Genomic DNA, 10,052 nt, shown 5'->3' with positions numbered 1-10,052 from the left:
TTAATAATAATTCTAAATAATTAATAATTGATATTAATGTATAATGTATAATTTAAATTAATTAATTATTTTCAATTAAAATTAATTTATATTTGTCAATATATAGTAATATTAGTAATAATAAACTTTTATTAAGTTCGGTTTTCAAAATTCTRTAACCTTGAAAACGCAGTGGAAAATTAATTTTAGGTTATTATAAATCAAAAAAGATTTCTAAATCAAAACTCAACTCGGATACAATGATATGTTTAATTAATTTTAAACACACCATATGGCTTTTAGAGATGTACCTTTTAGATTTGTGGCAGGTTCCGACGAAGCACTAAGAAATCAATATAAATTTCCTCTATCAGTAGCCCACATACTCACGTCTTATGGCTTTCATCGAGTGCTAACCCAAAACCCTACATCTAATATGTGTATTCTAGGAAARAGGGTTTATATTATGTATTCTTTATCTGATAGCTAAATCTAAACGATTCAATCAGTTAAATTGATTTAGTCTATCATCTTATTTGATGATCTGCATTATAGATAAACTATAATTCAAAATAATGATTTATAATTATCTGTGACATTTATATAATTATCTTAAACTTTATATAATTATATACATTTACAGATAATACCCTATAATTATCATAATTACATTTTAACACATATTTTCATAATTATCCTTCAATAGGRGTGGCAAAAAATGACTCAACCCATTAACCCAACCCAGAATTAGCAGGTTGGGTTGAGATTTTCAACTCATTTAAATAAATGGGTCAACCCGTCTAACTCATTTAAATAAATGGGTTGGGTTGAATTTTTTAACCCGTTTTCAACTTGTTTTCAACTCACTTAAAATATTATATAAATTTATTTTATTCTTAATATTATATCTATTATATTAATTTTTTATTTTTTATTTTGTTTCTTCTTAAATAAATTGGCTCAAGTTTCAGTATCACAACTCACGAGTTAAACAACGCTTCGATTTTCAATCCTTCATACAATATCAGTAATTCAGTATCATGAGTCTCGTGTCTTCAATTCTTCATCTTCTTCAGTCGATTTTATCAATMTTCGCCCCTTCTKTTGAGTTCTACCTTCTCCAATCAAAGATTTCGATTGGTTTCAGTTTTCGATTTGAGATTGAGGCTTTGAGCCTTGAGCGAYASCAGAGTCATTCACCATTGCGGAGTTAAAATAAAGAATCTTCCGACTTYCGCTTGTGTTTTGTTGATAGAATCAAACAGTTCCCAACTTGTAATTTAATWTATTTACRTAGTACAAATGGAATCGCATCTTGAGGCGCTATGTGGAGCAATCATGACCGAGAAGATAGAAGATCAAGAAGAAAGTAATACCGAGAGTGAAATTGGGGTGGATGAAAGTGGAAGTCGAGTTACTTAGAATTTAWAAAAWTTCAACTTATTTTGAACAATATATTTGTTGTGGTTRTGTTTTATTCAAACTTTGAACAATTTTGTTGTATTTGTGGTTGTGTTATGTTTTATTCCAAAAAGTTAAATAGTCTAATTCTTTTTTTATTTAATAATTTAAAATTAAATGGGTCAACTCATTTATTTAACAGRTTGGGTTAAGAAAATCGTAAACAGGTCAACTCGCTGTCAACCCATTTAAATAACAGGTTGGATTGGGTTGAAAAATCTCAACCCATTTAATTAAATGGRTTGGGTTGGGTTGAGATTTTCAACCTGTTTAATAAWTGGTATGAACTTGAACYCAACCCAACCTGACTYATTGTCACCCCTATCCTTCAAGAATAATTATTTAAATAATCATCATGATTTAATACAGGTTCCTACAAATTGGAGTCAACAATATTATTTGTGTGTGAATCTATAAGTTTACATACTCCTTAGTAGTATTCATGTGTAGCACGTGTCTTAGACATATAATAACTTACATTTTTCACTTGCATATGATACAYGGTAACACGGAAGGTGGTAAGCATCTAGCAACATGTCACTGCCCCTCAAGCTAKGTAAATGTGTTTTTCCTTGAGCAACCTTATTGATCCAATCAATCATATGATAGAATCATTCTTTATCATTTTGTTTCACAATATTAAGTTTTTGAACTTAAGGCATAGATCTATCTCATCCTTTATAGTTAGAAAATTATATTTCTCGATCCCAAAATATTTGATTAGCAAGTGCTRTTAGTTCAACTAATCCACTTGTCCATGATCATATTAATCAAACTATGCTAATCAAGGAACCAAAAATATCTCTCTCAACTTGAGAGTAGCAAATCTCATTGCATTTAAACAACTTATACAAAATTCATATTATACCCAATATAGCCTTTATTATTACCCGGCTAAGGGTRATGTTAGAYTGTACCAAAGTATAACACTCCTTATGCATTAGGTCYCAATAGAGATGGTCAAATGGGCCCAACCCGGCCTGGGACCGACGGAGGACCGGGACCGATTGAGACTGGCAGCCTGGAACCGGTTACGATATTCCACCGAAAACAAGGGTTGACTCGGTTTGGCCCAGGACCGGTTGGGACCAGTTAAGGGACCGGCCTGATTTTTTATTTAAAATTTATTTTTAAATGTATTTTTAAGTATATGTTTAAATTTAATTTTAAATGTATTTTATTAAGTGTATTATATTAAAAACGTATTTCTTAGTATATTCGGTTGACCCAATTAAATATTCTAAAGTATATTTGATTGACCAAATTCTTTATAACAAAAACATACTTTTTAGTGTATTTGATTTACCCAATTATAAAAATGTATTTCTTAGTGTATTTGATCGACCAAATTCTTCCAAAAATATATGTTAAAAATCAGTTTTAGTAAAAATTAAAAAAAAAATAAGTGGGACCGATTTGGGCCCGGTCCAGGACCAGGACCGGTTCTCATAATTGGGTCTCATACACCATAACTGGGTTTTCGTATTTGGGTCGGGAYCAGGACCGGTTACTAGATTCAGTATTTGGGATCGGGACCGATTTTTGTCCACTTCTAGGTCCCAATGCATATCTCAAGTCTGGGGACAAGAGTGTTCATCATTTCAAGACTCACCTTATGACGTTGATATATAAGGTGAACCTAACTGTGGGTCTTGTCTAACGTTTGTGTCCCGACAAACGCATATGACTCTGGTTGCACCCAGTGCACTTCCAACTTGGACTATGAYCAGACTTCACAATGATCTTTATTTATTACTAGYTCCCTAGTAGTTATCGTGCAAGGACAGTTTAGATCATATGATCATCATATTTATTTAAGGATACTTAAACATGTTAATAATGAACAAAKAAATGAGTAATATAAATACCAATATCTAATATGTCATAACAGATAGAAACTATAACATCCGGCTTTTGATAGGTAAAATCTCCATTCTTATGGATTTTCAGTTGGTTTCTTTTAGTTAAAAGATATTTTATAAGTTTTATTGATGTTAAGGGCTACATGTGTTCAAAGGGATTTTTATGTGAGAATTGTGACCTAGTGCGAAAGTYGGGAGGCTGCCATTTAGACAAAGCAGTGGCAAAGTTGTCTAAGGCACTGAGGCCTCGGGCTCAAAGCCATATCCATGAGAGGCATACAGTGGTAAATGTGGGTGACTTGCGGCCTAAGCCGCATGGGACTCACCCATGCGCGCCCTGAATCCCCCCCCCAAACCAGCAACCAGTTTCTCTTTTGCTGCACATCCCTCCTTCTTTCTCATTTCCTCTCCTCATTTACTCTCTCTCTCTCTCTCTCTCTCAATTTAACCTATCTACCTTCATCCTTCACCTTATTAAGAAATTAATACTCCATCATCGATMTACCTTGGAAGAGCATTCAAAGCATTTCTTGCCTCAAAATTTCAAGTACTAAGTTGTGGATCAAAGTTTCTCACCCTCAATCTCATTTCTAAGTTTTGCTTGGTTTTCTTAAAAAACCTAGTCGATGAGTATAAAATATTTTGTAAAAACTAGATACATGTATAAATGCTTACCTTAMTTACATTACTAGCCTTATTTCAAGTATTAACTAGCTTAGTAGCTTATATTTGAGGATTTGGCTATATGAACTYATTTTAGGGATTTTGTGCATAAAAGTGAATATACTACATTGAGGTTATGAATCTATTTTTCCATGATCAAACTTGTTAGAAAGAGATTTCATTAAGAATTGGGTTGAAAACCTTGAGAACACTACATGATGTATTGTATTGTGAGGTATTGATTGACTTAATTTGAGGTCATTGAAGATTTGAGAATCTTATATTATTTGGTGAGTTTAGTGGATTGACCACTAGTTTATCTTTGAGTTATGAAATACATGCTCTTAGTTAAATCATATGAATATTCCTAATTATATTGTATATCTGATAAACTTGACGAGTAGGCACTAGGAGAGTTGAGTTTTGAGGTGTTATCTAGGAAGTAGGCACTAGAATCTCCGCCACTTGAGGTAATGCTTTGGAGGTTGTCCTTATGTSTGTCGATCCTTGAGGTGTTACCCGTAAGAGTTGACATTGAGGTCAACTATCTCTTGAGGTGAAACTTACTAAGGTGATATGGGTCTCCCCCATTGATTCCAAATGAATGTTATAAATGGTTCACAAATGGTTTTTAACTAATAAATTGTGATCAATTATTTTATATTCATGCTCATTAGGCTCTTTRTCTTAACACTTGTTTTGTGTCGACGTGTATCTCAAGTTCCAGTGGCAAGGCCACCAAGCAGGTTTGACCGRCTTTGTAGAGTGAACTTGGGGAGCATTTTTGGGGCACCATGCAATGCTTAGTCTTTTGGTGGTTTTGGCTAACAGTCGAATGTAATCTAGTTCTTTAAGGATTAGATTAGAAGGTTGTTAACCTCAAACCAATTTATTTACAAATCTGTAATTGAAYTGGTGTATCATGTTCCCTTTTTGGGCTAAGCTCATATCTTGATATTTTATACACAATTCCAGTTTATTGGTGGAATTTTTGTTATCCCGATTTTTGGGGTGTTAAAGAAACATAACTGTTTTATTGTTCAATTAATTTAAGATTTACTAAATTCTACAGATCAGATCAATGTATWACAAAACCTCAAGCCTATTGAACTAGTATGARCATCATGATTGCTTTTCTAGCCAAGGATGTATGTCGCATTTCCTAGATTCTTCATCGTGAAACACTTTGCTAGCCAAGCTTTTACACTTTCAATCATTAGAATGTTGTTTCCAATGATCAATATATCATCTACATATARGATAATAATACTACTATGCTCCCACTAACCTTCTTGTAWATACAAGGTTCATCTTCGTTATTTATAAAATCAAATTCCTTGATTTTCTTGTTAAAACGAAGATTCCAGCTAGGAGATSTTTTCTTTAGTCCATAAATAGACCTTTGCAACTTGCATACCACTTTAGAATACTTTGGATGCTTAAAACCTTCTGGTTGTACCATGTACACATCCTYGCTCAAAGTTTCGTTAAGGAACACGATTCTAACATCCATTTGACATATGTCGTAATTCTGATAAATAACTATGGCAAGAAGAATTCTGATGGATTTAATCCTAGCTACTGGAAAATGTCTCATCATCATCTACTCATTGAGTATGAGTGAAACATTTTGCTACTAACCTAAATTTATAGGTGTGCACAATCCCATCCATTTCGGTTTTCTTTTTGAATTCCACTTACACCCAATGACTTTGCAGCTGACAAGTGCATCTTTCAAGTTCAAAAACTRGTTGTCTGATATTGATTGTATTTGTGTCTTCATGGAATCATGTCATTTATCAATTCCAAACCTGATATAGCTTCCTGRTAGGTTATAGGTTCATCATRAACTGTGTCATCACTACCAATGAGATAACCATATCCTCTCAGTCTCTTGGCGTTTCCTACCGATATTTGGATTGTTTATATSTCATTATTTTCCTCAATAACCTGTTAGGGTTCAACATCTTGTTGATGGTCAAGGTCAACCATTGTCTCATCTTTTGGTTCTTGAATTTCTTCAAGTTTTATTATGTCCCCGTGATGGTTCTTGTTAGAAAATAATTTTCTAAGAACTCGTCATGTCGTGCAACAAATACTTTGTTCTTACTTGGTTTAGAAGTAATATCCAATTGTCGCTTTTGGATATCCCACAAAGATGCACTTTTCAGACCTTTGAGGTAAGGCTTTTTAGAAGATTCTTGTTTAACATAAGCATCAACAACTTACTCTCATATAAAATAGCTTTGGGATCTTCCATGTACATAATTTGTATAGGGTCCTTTTGGTCTATTTGGTTGGTGCATTATTTCGTATATGGGCAGTTGTTTCTAGGGTACATCCTCGAAAACACTTAGGCAGAGTTGTACTAATCATCAAAAGCATGTCCAACAACTATCTATTTCTCCTTTTGAACATAGCATTGTGTTGTGGTGTTCCTCGAAGAGTTAGTTACAACCTCTAAGATSATTAATAAACTATTGGCTTAGATATTCACGACCTCGATCCGACCGAAGTGTTTTTATCTTTTTTCCAAGTTGATTCTCTACTTCATTATGAAACTCTTTGAATACTCAAAGCTTTCAAATTTRTTTTTTTATTAGGCACACATACACATATCTACTGAAGTCATTAGTAAAGATTATAAAGTAGCGATGACCATTTCTTGTGACTGAACTGGAAGGCCCACATATATCGRTATAAATGACTCCTAACGATTATGTAGCCCTTTCGAGTTTGCCTTTAAAAGGTTAAATTTTCRTCTTGCCTAATAAAAAAAGACTCACATGTATCATATGAATCATCATATGACTCAAACACTTCGTCCGCCTGGAGTTTGGCTAGGTGTTTATTGTTTATATGTCGAGGACGACAATGCCACAAGTAAGTCTGATTTAAGTGCTGCTTAATTTGTTTATTATTTACATTATACATTGATTCATAATTATAGCTATTTTGAATATCTATTTCATAAATACCATTGTGTGGTTTGGCTACAAAATATAAAACATTGTTAAGGTAGGTAGAAATTGTATTACTACAGAAAATAAACATAAATCYAGTATGCTGTAATTTTGAAAATGAAATTATATTCGTAGTTATGCTAGGTACATGAGTCATAATCAGAAGTAAACAAATCAGTGGTAAACATACMTGAAGCTCTGGCTGCAACAGCCTTCTKCYTCTTTTGCTTTGCCGATAAAGCTGGGTAGTTTCTCTTCCAATGCCCATTTTGGTTGCAGTTGAAACAAACGGCGTCTTCAAGAATCTTTTATTTGCCCTTATCTTTGTTGGAACTTCCAACCTTAGCTTTACCTTGGCAACGACCCTCCTTTTTTACTATCCCACATTTAGGTTTGATCATCAAAACCTGCTTCGGTTTGGTTAATTCCAACTTGGAATTTATATTCCTCTCAGCATTTTTTAATATTGTGAAGCTCTCTAAGAATTTTATCCAAACTGTTCATGTTATAGTTTATAATGAATTGSTCATATGATTTGGGTATAAAATTGAGAACCAAATCAATTGCCAATTCTTGACACAATGGGAAGCCAATTTGGGCTAGTCGGACAAAATATGCTTTTATTTTCAAAACGTGAGTACTGAYTGATGAGCCCTCAATTATCATACAAGCATGTAATCCCCTAAATGTATCAAACCTCTCCTGCCTAGCTTGTAGCAGAAACATAGACTTCAGTGAGGTAATAATATACCAAGCATTCGTGTCTTCATGATCCCGCAATAACTCGGGAGTCATGGGTCAGCATAAGGCAATTAGCATCCAGTGAACCATTGGCATACTTATCATAAACAGCCTGACTTAAGCTGAAGCAATTCTAGCATGAGTGTTTGGAATGGAGGTTCTCTAGAACATGGAACTTCTTTTCATGCCTAAGGATAACCCTTAGGAAACGAAACCTTTGAGGAAGTTCGTCCAATTCAATTTTTTCTTATCAAGGATTGACCGTAGTTAAATTGGGACAAGTTGTTTGTGTTTGTGTTTGTGTTTGTGTTCGTGTTGGTGTTTGAGGTGGTAGCATACATCTATAAAATTTAAGTTCAATTTAATAACTTTAAAATTTCAAATAAAATTAATTAACCTTTCAAATTTTATTTTAATTTGAGCTAAGACGCATATTTCACTAATTTCCATAAATGGCCAAATGCAATTATTTATGGAAATAGGTTATTTAGGTAGGCATCATSCAATTATATTCAATATAACTCTTAGGTGTTTGTGGGATTCTATCCAATATATCATATATTGGAATTGGCATGTTCAATCCCACTACACCGCTTTGAAAATACTCATATATGGTCATGCAATTGTCTATGATACTTCCAAGTAAACTAACCATACTAAGATAGCGTGACATCACCTAAATACTCGACTTAAGGCTTATTAGGTTCAGTCGTTTAAAATATGACTAYTTAACCAAGTGACTAATTGTGACAACTGTCAAATTTGAGCCTCCAGGTTAGCTCTTATTAAGTTTATATTAGTGTTATTAAAGATAATTTGTAAGATTAGGAGTTAATTAGATTAGATTGGCCAAAAAATTTCTAGAGTTTCCGGTAGTTGCTTAGAAAGTCCGATTCCGACCCGTAACTATCTGAAACATCCTATATAGTGCCAAATGCTCCAATTTATACCCAATTTATATAAAACACAAAGTTTTAGTGTTTTAAATATAAAACTTTCTAATTAAATGAATTTAACCATCATGGGTTTATAAGAAAAATGTCAAAATTGAAAAAAATGTCATTTTATCAATTTGTGGGCTAAAAAAATTTTACAAAAAAAAAAATATACAATTTTAGGCTTGGGCCCCCCAATGGCCGGCCACCTCTCCCCCCTCCCTCTATCTACCCACATATAAATACTATTATTYTTTATTTCTTCACATTTTCAAGATTCGTAACTCTCCCTCTCTCTCTCTCTCTAAACTCAAGAGTCACTTAGAACCACCTTCTTCATCCTTCATTTCCAGCCGAATTTTTCATCTTTTTCTATCAAAATAGCAAGGATTTTGAAGATATTGCATCTTTCTCATCATCAATCAAGCTAACAACTTCATCTCCATCATTTCCTTGCAAATTTTGGGGGAAAACCCACTTTTCTTCCATTTTTAACTACTTTCTTCTAACCTCCGAAAGTTTCTGAGTTTTAAGGAGAGATTACACACCAAAAACATGTAAAAATGTTCATATGATGGTGGNGAAACCACCGACAAGATTTCAATCATCAAGGAGAGACTCAAGACAGCAAGAGACCGTCAGAAGAGTTATGCGGATAATCGGAGAAAGCCGTTAGAATTCCAAGTGGGGGATAAAGTACTTTTAAAGGTATCACGATGGAAGAGACTAGTACGTTTCAGGAAGAGAGGCAAGCTGGGTCCCAGATACATTGGTCCATTTGAAATACTTGAAAGGATCGGACCAGTGGCGTATAAGTTGAAGTTACCACAAAATCTAAGCGCCATCCACGACACGTTCCATGTGTCAAATATGAAGAAATGCCTAACGGATGAAACAATAGTGTTACCCCTAGACGATGTTCAGATTAACGATCGGTTACACTTCGTCGAAGAACCAATCGAGATAATGGACCGAGAAGTTAAACGGTTGAGGCGCAGTAAAATCCCTATTATTAAGTTCCGCTGGAATGCGAAACATGGCCCAGAGTACACCTGGGAACGAGAAGATTTCATGAAAGGCAAATATCCGCATTTGTTTGCAGAGAAATCCATTAACAGTAGCAGTCATTAAATTTYCGGACGAAATTTCTTTAACAGGGGGAGACTGTGACAACTGTCAAATTTGAGCTTCCAGGTTAGCTCTTATTAAGTTTATATTAGTGTTATTAAAGATAACTTATAAGATTAGGAGTTAGTTATATTAGATTGGCCGAAAAATTTCTAGAGTTTCCGGTAGTTGCTTAGAAAGTCTGGTTCCGACCCGTAACTATCTGAAACGTCCTATATAGTGCCAAATGCTCCAATTTATACCCAATTTATATAAAACACAAAGTTTTAGTGTTTTAAATATAAAACTTTCTAATTAAATGAATTTAACCATCATGGATT

This window comes from Cynara cardunculus, assembly GCF_001531365.2.
Source record: "Cynara cardunculus var. scolymus isolate 2C chromosome LG 6, CcrdV1, whole genome shotgun sequence".
Classification (NCBI taxonomy): Eukaryota; Viridiplantae; Streptophyta; class Magnoliopsida; order Asterales; family Asteraceae; genus Cynara; species Cynara cardunculus.
The sequence above is the reverse complement of the archived record's forward strand: the minus strand, read 5'-3'. Positions refer to the sequence as shown.